This window comes from Myodes glareolus, chromosome 16 (assembly GCF_982192425.1).
Source record: "Myodes glareolus chromosome 16, mMyoGla1.1, whole genome shotgun sequence".
Classification (NCBI taxonomy): domain Eukaryota; kingdom Metazoa; phylum Chordata; class Mammalia; order Rodentia; family Cricetidae; genus Myodes; species Myodes glareolus.
In genome coordinates, this window is record NC_142041.1 from 13,107,219 (window position 1) to 13,122,169 (window position 14,951).

At 44.4% G+C, this 14,951-nt stretch overlaps 1 protein-coding gene across 1 annotated transcript in view; it reads right to left on the minus strand.

Moving 5' to 3' along the window:
- Positions 1-14,951, minus strand: part of Xkr4 (XK related 4) — a 364,675-nt gene that overhangs the window by 42,928 nt on the left and 306,796 nt on the right. The gene's annotated exons all lie outside the window — the stretch shown is intronic.

Sequence of the window (14,951 nt, forward strand, 5' to 3'; positions counted from 1 at the left end):
CAGAACTGATTACTATTCACTTGCAAAATGCCTGGAATAAGAAAATCTCGTATCTGCAAAGTTTAAAAAATATATAATTAATAACAGTATGGCATGCAATTTCACAGAATATGATTATAGTCTTTAGTCTGAGAGAACAAATATATCTAATTGAGGCCTGCTGAAGAATAAAGAATAGAAATTCATTTTTAGAAAATACATTCCAGGAAAATTACTAGGTAGTAAATCTAATGCAAACAATTATCTTTTATTATAACCCTTTGAATTTATATTGTGCTCCTTCCTAAGTTCAGTGAGTTTAATTAAATGAATTTTTTGGTTAGTAAATGAATCATAAAATAATACTTTCCATGCAGGCTAGTACATGCGTTTATGACTTCTCTTGAATGTGAAATTCACCAGTTAAAGTAACATCTGCTTCTTGCCTTGAGTGGCACCCCGACCTTTGGCGGGGTCCTGACAGGATCACCATCCCTCTCTTTGTGTTGCTATCAACAGCAGAGCTGTGCCTGCAGCCTCATGACTGTCTTCACCTTTGTGCCCACACAGGCTGGCCTTGGGTCAGTACCCTAGACGGTGACCTTCACATGGGGATCCCTGAACTAACTCTGTCCTTGAGATCACTGAGAAGCGTTTTCCAGTCTCTAAGTGCTCTTTGTATCAGTTGTTGAGCCTGGGCATCACTGGTTGGTTGGCTCTTCCTCCTGTCAGCCTTTTACGCACTGCCTTGATGCTCAGTCTGCTTAGTACCACTGATCACGTGGTATTGGTGTGTTATTTTGCATGTGTTCTTAGCTGCATAATCCGTGTGCATATTTTGTCTCTTCAGCCACGTTTTAATTCCTCACAGACGGAGAGAATGATTTGTTTCTTTAGTATTCGGGACCAGGGCCTTGCTCAGGCCTCTGAGGCCAGCAGGTGTTCATTAAATGCATTTCAGTGAACTGGTTTTCTGCATACACATTCAGTTTCAGAAGCGTGGCCGTGCCCGGGGAGTACTATGTGATGCTGGGCCTGGATTCCCACGTATAGACTACCTAATAAGGCACACAGCGACAGCAGAGCATGCACGGCTCATTTGGCACTTTATGTGAGGGAAGGGAGCCTTAGGATACAACCTTATGGGCGTCCACTAGGGACCTGCAATTAATTAAAGGTATTAGTGAGCACTGGTGTCTGAGGGCCAGAGGAACCATTGCTTGGTGTCTGCTGTGATTATTCCCGAAATGCCCCCCAGAGTTTGACCTGTTCTAGTTCTCTATAAATACATCTGTCTGAGGAACACAGAATGACAGATGCCATCTCCCTTAAGCTGGTCATTTCTTGAAATCTCAGGACTTCAGATTCTTTCCCCTTTCCTTTTGTGCTTTCTGTGTGCATGTGCACCCACATGCACACAGGTATTTGTGCACGGACGTAGATACGTAGATACTTAGAAAGGCTGCCTGACTTTTAGATCCCTGAAGAGCTAGCAGACTGCGCTAATCTATGCTAATCAATGCACCGAGTTTAGTCACGTGGGTGAACATTACGCTCTAACGCAGGAGCCAAGGTTTCCTATTCCTGTGGAAGCTAGCCACCAAGTGATCATCCATGAGGGTGTTTGGGCTTGCACTGCAAGGGCTGTTTTCACTCAAGGGCTCCCCTGGAATTGTATCAAAAAGAAAGTAGGAAGGAGGCACTGGCCTTGTTTCGGGAAATGCTGTCTCCATGAAGAGGAGATCTTGAAGGCTGCTTTGGAACTTAGGCAAGGATGTGCTTGGGCTCCTTTCTGAAAACAGGAACCGCATAATTGACCGTGTCTGTCTTTTTGTTTGTCTGCCAAAAACACGTCGAGCTATATTTAAAGCTCGGTACTGCCAGTGTCGGAGCACCGTAGCAGTTAGCTGTCTGTGCTGTTCTGTCACCTGCTCCTGACACGCCACTTGGTATTTCACAGGTGCCTCCTGCCTAAAGTCATCCACGGAAAACTACAGAGTGAATCCAAGAGTACAGTAGAGAAGATGGGTGCTTGTTTTGCAGTGCGGGGCAGGTGAAGATCTTGGAGAAGTCATGGAACCTCAGTTTTTACCTCCAAAACAAGTTTTTTTTGTTTTGTTTTTCCGTATCACAGGCGTGCAAAGAAGGATTTAGGCCAGTTCCTTTCTAAGGAACTATACAATTCATGTTTGTGGAAAGGTCCCAGCTGTAAAGATGGAGCCAGTTTGGCTCTAGGGGTTCAGAATCATCCCTACTGGGTGCGCAAAGATGGAGGGCTCTGTCCATGAAAGGCAGAGAACAGCCCTGGGAAGAATTCCGTCCTAGGAAAAGGAAGGCATCGTGAGCAACGTTTTTGAGAGGCTGGATGTCAGTGGGGCACATGATGCTATTTGTGACCAGTTGGCCCTTCCTGGCATACTGATGCCAGGGTCCCTGGGGAGAGAAGTACAGAAACCAGGAGAACAGTTTAACTGCATCCCCGGAGAGACACTGAAATCATAAGTCTACAAACAGCTAAGGCACTCTGTGAAAGAAAACCGGCTCTTGCTGCCTGCACTTCCTCCCCTTCCCCCTCTTCTTCAGTCTGCTGCAGTCTCTGCTCTGGATTGATTGGCCACCTTGTCCCTCAACATCTCCAGAGATTTCATTAACAAAGTCGAATGACGGCCTTTTAATAGCCAGGTCCAACATCCCATTGCATCAATTCCTCTGGAGTCTGGCAGGGTTTGCCCTGCATTCTGTGACTTCTTTGGACTTGCAGCACTCAGCCCTCTCAGCCTGGTCCTTCTCTTCCCTCTTGCTGGTCCCTGTACTTTAGCCCATACCCCGGTACCGGGGAACACCAGGTTTCACCTTGCACCTGTTCCTTCTCTTTGTAACATTGCACTTTAGAATTACATGTATTTTCTTGACACATTATGAATGCTAATAATAGAAAAACAGTGCATGTTAATTATCTAGCTTTTAAAGTAGAATACATTCACAGCTATCTGACTCAACTTACATCCTGAGAGTCCTCTCAGAATAAGTGGAAAGAGGAATTGAAGTTGGAGAACTACATTTAAGTCTAGATGAACCCCAGCCTCTAAAGACATATGTTTTTTTTTTCTTTTTTATCTGAGTAGTCAAAAGGATTGAGGGCTCCCTAGACCATCCATTCCTGGCTATGGCCATCTGGAAACGTTAAAGATTCAACTCTGTCTCAGAATTTTCCTTAGCTCTCGGGGGTGACATTTCTAACTGAATCAGGATAATAAATATCTCCTGGGAATTTAAACACAAACTTGTCCCCTCTCACGATTCTTCTTTTCCGTTCAACAGCCTCTCTGGGAGTATTCTAGATAAATTTTTCTCTCCACACCACTGTGTGGCCTAAAACTTACCTACGTTTCTTGCTTTGTTTTGTAAGTCTTTCTCTAAGTCCACGGCCCTGCCTGAGACTGCCAGCATCTTCTGTGCAGCACCCCACAGCACACATGAGCAGGCCTTAGCCCCAGGGGACCCACCTGGCATGTTGGGGGGTCACCGAGAACATGCATTTCTAACAAGTATTAGAGTAACGTTGAAGCTTGAGGCCCAAAACTTCTTGTGACAATGAACTTGTTCCTCCTGTACCACACTGGTCCTCAGCCACTAGACACGTGGCTACTGAGACATTTCAAGATGACAAAGGCAGCCAGGATCTCAGTGATTTTCACTGTGGCTAGAGGATACAGTACTGTATAGAGGACAGTATAACTCTGTCCCATTGGCAAGCTGTTCAGGAAAACAATTCGTCCTGATTTCCCCTCCATTTAACAACCTCTGGTTCTCCCAGACTGAAGATGGATTACAGACTGAGTTCGGTTCAGCTCTAGGGTGAGCACGTGGAGACGTGGAGATGGAAATATTGCTTTCACTTTCTTCTCAGCCTCCCTCTCTGTCATCGTAAAGCATTCTTCATAGAGATCACAGAACGTGATTGACAGAACTCTTTAACTCTATTTATAGTTACAATCATTAACCACAACAATAATTACTAAATATCTTAGTAAGGTTTTCAAATCCCTTCTTAGTAGGTGACAGTCTTGATTTCTAACCAAAAATTTCCTGTTTTGTCTTTTACAGTAACTTCTTAATTCTCCGAAACGTTAGCATTTCCCACTGAGACTTCAGTCTCATGCACACTTTCCTGCTTCTGGCAGTATTGGTCCCTGGATGGTCCACCAAAAGGATCGTTCATTAAACGCTGTATGATTTTCCTGTACATCGGGTACAGTCAATGCACGGTCACTGTCACGTACACTGTCACTGTTATCCACACTGGTCTTTTACTAATGCAGAAGAGGACCCTCCTTCGGTTTTCTTGTCAGGACCCATGACTTCACCGTTACTGAATGCTCAGAAGGTGGATTTTATTGTTCCCTGACCAGAGGAAAGCATTCATACCTCTGCTTCAATATTATTCTAATTAGCTATGTGACCTCCAGTGAGCCACCCCACTGTGACATCACATCAGTCAGCCCACTGTGACCTCACGTCAGCCGGCCCACTGTGACCTCATGTCAGCCTCCCCACTGTGACCTCACGTCTGCCAGTCCACTGTGACCTCACGTCAGCCGGCCCACTGTGACCTCATGTCAGCCGACCCACTGTGACCTCACGTCTGCCAGTCCACTGTGACATCAAATCAGCCTCCCCACTGTGACCTCATGTCGGCCGACCCACTGTGACCTCATGTCTGCCAGTCCACTGTGACCTCAAATCAGTCTCCCCACTGTGACCTCACGTCAGCCGACCCACTGTGACCTCACGTCAGCCACCCACTGTGACCTCACATCAGCCACCCACTGTGACCTCACGTCAGCCAGCCCACTCTTCTACCCTCACAGAGAGCAATTAGAGTCTCATAAGTTTATTTACCTTTCACAAACTTTGCATAGATTTTTTTAATTTTTAAAATGTTATGAGATTATATTATTATTATTATTATGTTATTTTTTCCTTTCCTTTCTTCCTTACCAACCCTGGGCTCCACGAGTCTGCATTTTGAATAGTTGTAGTCTCCTACAACTTGTCTTGTAAGTGTCTTGTCAGTTTCAAAGAGCAGTTTCTGTGGAGGGGTGTGCAGAGATGTTTTTAAGATCATCCCTCCATTTCCTCCGATTCTGTGTTTATGGTTGACCAGTTGCAAATAGAAAATACTTGGGGGAAATTTGCATCTGCACTGAGCACAGACTTTTTATTGCCGTGATTCTCTAACCAGTGCAGAGTGAACTCTCCAGCGCTTTCACTGAACTCCATTAGAAGTAGATGAAGATGAATTAGTTATGGGATAAAGAACATAGGTTCTATGCAAATGCATTACTGTAAGGATGAACTTAAGCAGCCTTAGGGGTTTACTTTGTTTTCTCTTTGCTTTGTTTTGTTTTAAGCTTCAGAGAATTCTGGACCCAATCTCATGAATGTCAATGAATGGGCTACATTGTTTTACCCCATATTAATTATTGAGATTTATTTTTAAAGTAAGGGTTTTCAAATGATCACGTAGTTTTAAGCCAAATATTCTCAGATATTTACAGAAATGTGAAACACTGAAAATGAGACTTTGAAAACCAAGCTAAAAGTCAAATAACTGGCAAACACAGAGTGTGTTGAGGCAACAGCAGATATTTGGGAGGCTAGAGTGTAGGCACCCTCCCTAGAGAAGACATCAGAATTTAGGAAGCAAGGATTACTTGTACTGTGGAAGAGCTTTATTGCTGGGAGCTGCAGTTTGTTCTTATTCGGCAGGAAATAGGGAGCAGCAGGAATGCTAAGGTGGTCATAGTGTTTTGGAGTAATCCTGTTAGGAGAGGCAAAAGAGATACAGAAATCTCAACACCATTCACGTCATGGAAGAATTGCAAGGATGTTAAGGAGATAGAAGTTACTGTAGCGGGCAAAAAGCAGGGCGAGGAAAAGGAGTTACTCATGCCCGCACACCAAGGAGGACTGTGGCATAAATGCCGGGACTGTGGAGACCAAAGGGCCAGAGGGAAAAGCCTTGTGGACTCCTCAGTGAAATCAAATAAGGAAAAATGGCAGAAACCCATGAGCCAAGGCCAGGTAGGGTTAGGACAGGTGACTGGTGTCATCTCCTGTTTCATAGGTGGGGCAGATAAGGACCTTAAACCCTTTCGTTGTGATTTAATCACCCGTGAACAAAGGGGGACTCTGAGACTAACTTTAAATGGAGAATTCATAAAGTGGTTAATGTTGCTTTTGGGAAAACACTTCATCATTATTTTGAGCATCCCCGGAGAGGAGTGGTGTTGTCTAAAAGGCATGCCTGCCTGTCTGGCTCATCTATAGGTTTTTGTCTGTTTTTGTAACATGTCTTCGATCACAGATTAAGATGAAAATGCAACAAGAAATGGTTATCCAGAAACGGAGAGAAGACTACAGATCAAAGCAAAAACACTTTAGCAAACACTGCTTTATCCCTCTGTTTTCAAATACCCGGAGCCATAATTTGATAACCCAAAGCCAAGAATTAGAGAGACACAATTGGAGGTGACGTCTGGGTCTGGAATGTTTACTGAGTGATGTGATGTATTTCCCTTCTCTCTGGCTGGGTACCTCAGGCTAAGAATTGGCTTATGTAACAGTTAGGTGCCTGCAGGACACTGCATCTCAAACATCTATGCCCATTCCTTTCCAAACCCATCATCCTGACCATGGCCTTCTGAGGTGGAAACTGGCAACCTCACTTGACTTGTAGAAACAGAAAGTTCAGAGAAACATGTCAAGCATAAAAAGTCTTGTGTGAGCACATTTTGGGAAGATGTCTGGGAATGGAGTTGCTGGTCATGTGTTAACTACACACTTCAGTTTCAAGAGACCACTACGCCGCTTCCCAAGTGAGCTGGCTATATTCCGCCGGCACTGATAAGGGGTATAAGGTCTTTGATGACTGCATTCGTACCAACACCTGACACTGCCGGTCTCTTCAGAGCGAAGTCATTCTGCGGGGTATTTGGATTTTATTTCTCCACCCCCCACCCAATGACTGAGCTGTTGAATGTTTTTTGAACTGTCTTGCCACTAGATGGCGCTGCGGTGCAGAGCTCAGTCATCTGCCCGCCTCTCGCTGAGTTGCTGGCCTGCTACTGGGCTGGAAGAGTTATTTAGCTCTTAGCACAAGTTTTATATTTTACAGTGCAGTTTTAAAGTACTCTATCCCAGCCTACAGCTTCTAATCTCATTTCCATACAGCTGTCTTCTGGAAATGAGAAATTTATCATTTTTATGAAATTTAATTTTCAGTTATGCTTTGTAGATCAGGCGTCTGGTGTCACATTCAATAAAAGTTTGCCTAAATAACAGTTTTCCCCCCTCTGTTATCTGAAGTTTTCTAGTTTCAGACCTCGTATTCCGGTTTCTGTTCTATTTTGAGATTATTTTCATGTCTCTGACATGAGCCACAGGTCTAGTTTTGGTTGTTTTTCTGATGACTCTTTTATTCTCCTAGCGGTCATTAAAATGGCTTTTCCTTCTCCAAGTTTGCCTTGGTCCTTGTCAAAAATAAATTGGTCATAAAGGGGAGAGTTTATTTCTGGACTCTGAAGCTGTCCTGACCCCCTGTGATTGTTACGGTATAATTATATTCTCCTTGCTTATCGTTGCCTTATAGTTAGTTTTGAAATTAGTCAAGCTGCGTTCACTAAATATGTGTTTATTACTCAGTGTTTGGTTATTCTAAACTTTATGCTGCCCCTATAAGCTTTTAGGATCATTGTGTCAGCACCTTTGACAAAACTCCTGGTCAGGTTTCCCAGGATTGAGGAAAAGATGCAGAGCAATGGTCCTGTGAGCAATGATGCTTTACAGTTCATGACCATGGAGGACCTGTTCCATGCGTGTGTGTGGACACATGCATGTGTGCATGTATGGGCGTGTGTGTGCGTGCATGCACAAGCATATTGGGGTGAGATTCTGCTGTTAAATGCCTCCCTCAGTCGCGCTGCATTTTCTTTACTCAAGCAGGTTCTCTCCCTGAACACAGAGCTTACAATCTGGTTAGCGTAGCCAGCTGTCTTGACTGGGAATCCTCTGCCTCTGTCTTAGGAAGCAGGGAAGAGAGGACCTGTTATTCATGCCTAACTTATAGTGAATGCTGGGGTCTAAACACCAGTACTCACCCTTGAGTGGCCTGTACTTTATCCACTGAGTATCCCTCTAGCCCAGTGAAAAATCTTAAAATAAAAAAACTCCCATGTCCTTCATACACGTGTGTCTCTGTGTTTTTCTCCCAGGCACCCATCCTCCTCCCCTTATCTCTTCCACTCCCACCTTCTTCCTAAGAAGCTGCCTCTTCTCTCTCTCTCTCTCTTTCTCTCTCTCTCTCTCTCTCTCTCCCTCTCTCTCCCTCCCTCTCCCGGTGACTTGAGTAGGTTGCAAGAATGTGTGTTCGTGTGTGTGTGTGTGTGTGTTGGGGGGTTGTAGAGTGTCTAAGACTTATAGTTAGTTTCCTTTTATCTTTGGGAGGATTCTGACAGGCTCTTCTTCACACCTCTTTCTACTTTCTTTTCGCAACTTCTATTTCCTGTATGTTGTTATGGTTAATATTTCCTCACACTTTGGGGTTGTTTTTATTTACTAGATTGTTGTGTGTATGTTTTCAATGGAGACAATAACTATTCATCTGTCTTTCCATTCACTACTACATTGGATTTTATATCAAGTCTGCTGATGAACATAAGCAAAGTCATCACATTGTTTATTTACTTTTCAGTTCAATAATTATCATTTGATTCTCTTTTGTTTTTAAATGTTTGGTTCAGTCTCATTAAAGAAAGTCCCTGTTGGCCAGGCCACATCATTCCCACTTCAGTTCTTTGTTGAATGACCATCAGGGTCTACTCGGAGTCATCGCTTTGGCTACGTTTGTTTTTCTCCTTGATATTTGTTCCACGTTCTGATTCTTTGCATGTTTAAATCATTCTCTTTGTAAATGGCAACTCTGAACTCTGATTTTTCTGATGATTTTTGCTGATATTATTCAAGTAACTCCCATATATTTAAACTGATCAATATTTCTCCCCTATGGCTCACAGCTACTGGGGTTGTCTGGAGAGCTTAGTGACACATTTGGGACAGTTTTCTCAAGCAGCTCCAGCCCACAGGCTTCTTCCCACAGCTGCCTGGTGGTGACATTTTTGAGCTCTCGCACTCTCAAGTCGCCTTGACATTAGCTACTTGCCAGGTCCCCAAGTATCCCTTCTGCAGGTCAGGACGGTGTGGATCCCTCTCTTCTAGTGCAGCCCTGGGTGGTAGTTTGAATGAGAAACACCCCTAAAGGCGCATATATTTAAGCATCTAGTCCAGGTTGGGGGTGCTACTTGGGGGAGATAACAGACCCTTTAGGAGGTGCAGCCACACTGGAAGAAGTATCTCACTGGAGAGAATTTGAGAGCTTGCTATAAGCAAGCACACTGTTCTCTCTGCTTCCTTCAAGTGGCTGAAAATGTGGTAAGCCAGCTTCCAGCTCCTGCCTCTGTGACATACTTCTCCTGCCGTGATGAATGGGCGCCATCCTCTGGAACTGTGAATTCAAATAAACACTTTCTTCTGTGCTTTTCATTTGGTCTGGGTATTTCGGCACGGCAACAGGACGGTGGCTAAAGCGCTCTACTTACTCCATCATCCTTCCCCTGCACCTGCCATAACCGCACCGTCGGGCTTGGCCTGGCATGGCTGCTGAACCTCTGGAAAACTAGAAGTTCTATTTTGCTTTCTACTGAGCTTGTTACTGACAGTCGATAAAACAGTGATATTTTCTTTTAATTTTTTACTCATTTCCTAACTGTGGCAGCCAATGCCACTGATTCCAAGTCTAATTTCAGTTGGGAACAACTGTTCCTGCTGACTGAGTTGGGAGAAGAGATGTTTGGGCTTTGTGCAGAAAACCACAGGCTTCCACTGTCCTCACCTGAAGCTCGACAAAGTCTTTTTTTCATAAAGATATATCAATTCATATGTTGGTCAGTTTTGGACCAATTTCACACTTTCAAAAGATGAGAATTTACTATTTAACATCAGCTGGGTTGGAAGCTACATTGTTTATATAATAAAGAACGATCACGTGATCCCAGGACTACCGGAAGAGTCTAAGGAGAAGCCCTGTTTCCAGCGGACAGAGAGCAACCAGCACTCACGTGGCCTTTGCTGCTACCTGTACTGTCCTGGCTGTGTCACTGTGGCTCTCTATGATGCCACCAAACGTGAGACACATGCTCTGTCTCTAGCTTCCTCCCGTGCCAAGAAATAAAATGCTGGCCCACAGGCTGACCGTGCTGTATTTCACTAATAACACCATGTGGGCGATCTCTAGCTGCGGCTGAGATGAATAGTGAATAAGAAGCCAAAAATTCAAGAACTATATGACTTTATAAAATAGCAGGGGCCAAATAAGAGAGCACTTAATAAGATGTAGTACTTAATAAACTCTGTCTAGAGCCTATTCCTCAAACCATGTCCCTTCCTCTATAGAAAAACATCTAACTTGAGAGTTAGACATTACATAGGTAGATAGGCAGATTACTCTCTACTAGATCAGAACACTGGTTTCCCGTGGATAGCTAGGATCCCTTCAGTTATGATTGCTGAAATGAATGTTTTGATTTCTCAAAGTAAGTTTTATTCATATGAACTAGCCTTCATGTGAGTGACTGGCCTCTGGACATCCTGATCCTGTTCTCTGACTGGAAGCCCGGCTGTAGAGGAAGGTGGTCATTTCATTGAGCTACGCCTTCCACAGCTGCTAATATTTTATACAAAGAGGATGAAACTTAGTCAGATGTCTGGTAACACTATGCTTGTGGACAGGAATGTAGGGACCACGGAAGAGGAAATCAATTCCTGATCTCCTAAAAATAACCAAAAGATGGAAAGAAACTACAAAACCGGGAAGACCTGCCTGCTCTTTTTAGCCAACTTGACAGGCATCTTGCCTGCAGGGACTCTGTCACTGGGGCTTAGTCTTCAGAGCACGGGTGGCAGCTGAATGTCTTTCACTCTCTGACTGATAGCCTACATCTTACCTTGAGTGTCTGACAGGGAGACTCCATTTACCGAGAGGTTGATGTTACCTGCTTCAAAATGGAGAGTTTAAGAAACCAAGTGCCTGAGTCAGGTTGAAGAAGCCTCAGATTCCCGGGTCTCGGGCTCCCACTCCTCTAGCCCCAGAAAAAGTGCAGGTGGAAGCAAGCGAAGCTCGTTAGCCACCCTTAAGACCCTACGGCATTCCAATGGTAAAGGCCTCGGGAAAAATGTCCTGCCTGAATCATATTGCAAGCTAACATGATTGATGGCAACCAGTAGCCTTCTTCTGCCGAGGGCAGCCCCTGGGCTCTCTGCTAGACAGCGCGGGCAGGCACCCTTTTCCAGCACCCCTTTTTAAGGAAAGAATCACGGCTAAGGAACACCCTGGCGCTACTGACATAGTAAACACACTATCAGAGCATTACAGACCTTGCAGGTGGAGCTGTTAGTCCCGCACCTGTTACCGTAGGGATTTTTACCCCTCCTTAGTCAACTGTTTCATATATGTTGTTCTAACTGCTCTGTGTGGGCGATATCTTGTTTGTGATCTAACAAATAAAGTTTGCCTGAAGATCAGAGTGTAGAGCTAGCCACTCGTTAGTCACAGGGGCCAGGCAGTGGTGGTACACACCTTTAATCCCAGCACTTGGGAGGCAGAGGAAGATGCTGAGGTCAAGGTCACGCTGGGCTACCCTAGATTGATCCAATCTCTAAGAGAAACAGACGCAGACTGTGGTGACTCACACTTTAATCCCAGTACTTGGGTGTCACATGCCTTTAATCCCAACGTGAGGGAGGTGGGGACAGGAAGGGATATGCCTGGGCAGAGAGGGGATTATAAGGCTGGAGTAGACCGGAGCTCAGTGCATTCACTCTGAGGACTTGTAGAGACAGGGTACCCCTTTCAGTCTGAGGATTGCCTTGAGGTAGAAACTAGTGGCTGGCCGCTCTCCTTCTCTGTTCCCTCAGCCTTCACCCCTAATATATGAGGTTTATATTATTAAGGCCAGTTAATTTGCATTACAGCTCTGAATAAAGAGCCCAGAGGCCTTTGGACATCAACCTTGGGATGAGCCAAGGACTTAATCCTCAGCCTCTTCCCACTCGTGGACGTGAGCTGGTTTGTTTGACCTTTCCAATGTCGAATTTTCCTGGGTGGATCACTCTGGGGCCGGCTCTGAGTCCTGGGCTGTCGGGATAAATAAATGCCTAAAAATGATCGAGAACTCTGCACTTTCATAGGTAGCTACTTTCCAGTCCTCTCCCATCACTGGTCCTAGCTGTTCGCCAGACATGCCAGCTACTCTAGCAGTTAAAAAAAGAGGTAGAAGACTTTATTTCGCTCTGATGCTAATGAGTCTTTTTCCTGTCCAAATTTTCACTGAGGAATTGATGATTTAAAAAACAATAGATGTGCCAGCCGTAGTGGCACACACCTTTAATCCCAGCACTTGGAAGGCCATGGCTTTGGATAGTTACAGAAGTCTCAGAATAGGCATGCTGGTAAAGACACTAAACCATTATCTCCAAACTTTATTGGGAAAATGAATTACAATGCAATGAGCACCAATCTCCTTTTAAAGCTGTTTGGCTCCAACATCACTTTTGAGTAACCTCCCAGTTACTCACAATCTTGGAAGAGTGGCTGAGCCTCCTAAGCAGAGCCCCATGGTGACTTAATCTTCAAGAGTAGCTAATCAGAAATCAAGCACCGTGATGGGACTCTTGGCTCAGACCTTCGACACACATGCTCTCCGCAGGTTCATAGTGGTCATGGCTTGGTACCTGGGTGAGAAGGTAAAGCCTAGCAATATGGAAACTGCAGGCTGACACATTAATATCTAACAATGTTCTGAGTTCAGGAAGCACACAGAAACTTGTTCTGAGCTTTGCTTAGTAATAAATTGTGTGTGTGTCTGTGTGTGTGTGTGTGTGTGTGTGTGTCTTGCTCATACAGGTCAGACAACATTTGTGGGAGTCAGCTCTCTCCTACCCATGAGTCTGGGGATGGGAACTCAGTCCAGTTTTCATTATATGGCTGGAGCCTTTTCTGGTAGGCAATGTGGGTTTTGTACCCCCTACCTCCATCACTTGCAGAGCAGGGAGTCTGTTTTACTAGCTGCATAGGAATGTGACCAGGAGCCTCCACTGCTCCGTCCTGAGAAACAGCCCATCATGTAGGTATTTCTCTTCTTCTCCTAAGAGGTGTGGTGGGGGGAGCTACAGATCACGTCTTCTGATCTGAGAGTGATCATTGTCGAGGGGAATTCCATCTTTTCCCCAGACTGGATTGCTCTGAGAAACCACTTAATTTCTCCTGTTCTGATCTAAATATACATCTTGGAAGGGTATTTTCAGCCACAGGGTTGAATCTATGATTTCAGCCACATTCTTTATTAATTACCCCTACAAGTCAACATCATTTTGTTTTGTTTTGTGACCCATTGAGCTTAACTAGGGCTGTCTGTGTGACCGTAAGTTTGGAACTGATTTTTGGCCACACCTATATAACTGAAGTCAATGATTGTCTGTCCCTTAGAATCCAACAGTAGCTAAGAGTTCAACAATGAAGGACAGGGCTCTGTGAGGTCTTCCGTGATTCCTGACTGACTAATGACAGGCCCAGTCTTGCTCAGGCAACTTCAGCTGATATAGGATCATGTTTGCGTCACGCACAGAATATACTATTTTCTGACCTCTACTTCTGGCACGGATGGTCTTCTTGTTATCTAGTACCTTAGGCTCCCAAGTCTTAGAGGGGGTGGGATAAATATCTAGTTTAGGTCTGAGCCCTCAACAAGCACTTTTTCCTCAGAACTTGGAGCAGCATGCATCGACTTCCACAATTATTTGCTGCATAGAGAAGCTTATCTAACTAAGGCTGAGAGTAACATTTGTCTACGGGTACAAACGTAAATATTTAGAAGGAAATTTGGGGCCATGACACGTTACCAAGATAAAAATCATAAGCTCCCCCATAGATCTGAAGTTCTCCTTAGCCATGGATTTAGGACTGGGTTTATAGTACCAGGCATGAATTCCTTCCTGTGGAGTATGCTCTAAGTCTGACTGGTTGGTTATCCCCATAACGGTCATGTCACTATTGCCCAGGTGGGTATATCTTGTCTTTCAGGTTGGCATTAAAGTTTGTAGGATATATAGCTGATTAAGTCTGTTGATGCCTTTTCTCTCCCAGCAGCCTGAATGGTCCTTCCAGCACTACGAAAGCTAGTAAGCAGGGAGGAAGCTTCCAGCTCATTTTTTCATGACTTACAACTAAAACGTATGGTCTTCAGCAATTACATCTTATTATTTAGTTCTGATGTCCAACCAAGAAGAATGTAAACCCCTGTGTAGTTTTGGAGGCTTTTAGGGATTCCCTAACTAAAAATTATCAGAAAAATGGCAAGATACAAAATTACTCTACAAAAAAATCAGGAGCCTTCTTCTACGCCAAATGGCAAACACACACACACACACACACACACACACACACACACACACACATACACAAAAGAAAAGAAAAGAAATGGCATTCACAGTCACCTCAAGAAATACATTGGAGTAAATCTAATCTAACCAAGGTGGCGAAGGACTTCCACAATGAAAACTTAAAACTCAGGTCCCCCTTATTGTGTAGAAAGTGCTTTACCCACGGAGCCAGATTTCCAACAGCTATTGCGTCTTTCTGGAGAAAAGCCTGACAGTTCTTACTTAGTAACTGCTGGTAACATGCTTCATAATTATGCTCCCCTCTTCATCTCAAGTTTGTTTTTCGAGACAGGGTCTTATGTAGCACGGGCTGCTGGAGCTTGGAGTGCAGGCTACTCTGACCTTGAACTCTTCCCTCGCCTTCTTCTTCTGAGTGCAGATCTCACAGCTGGAAATCATCACACTCATGCTTTGTT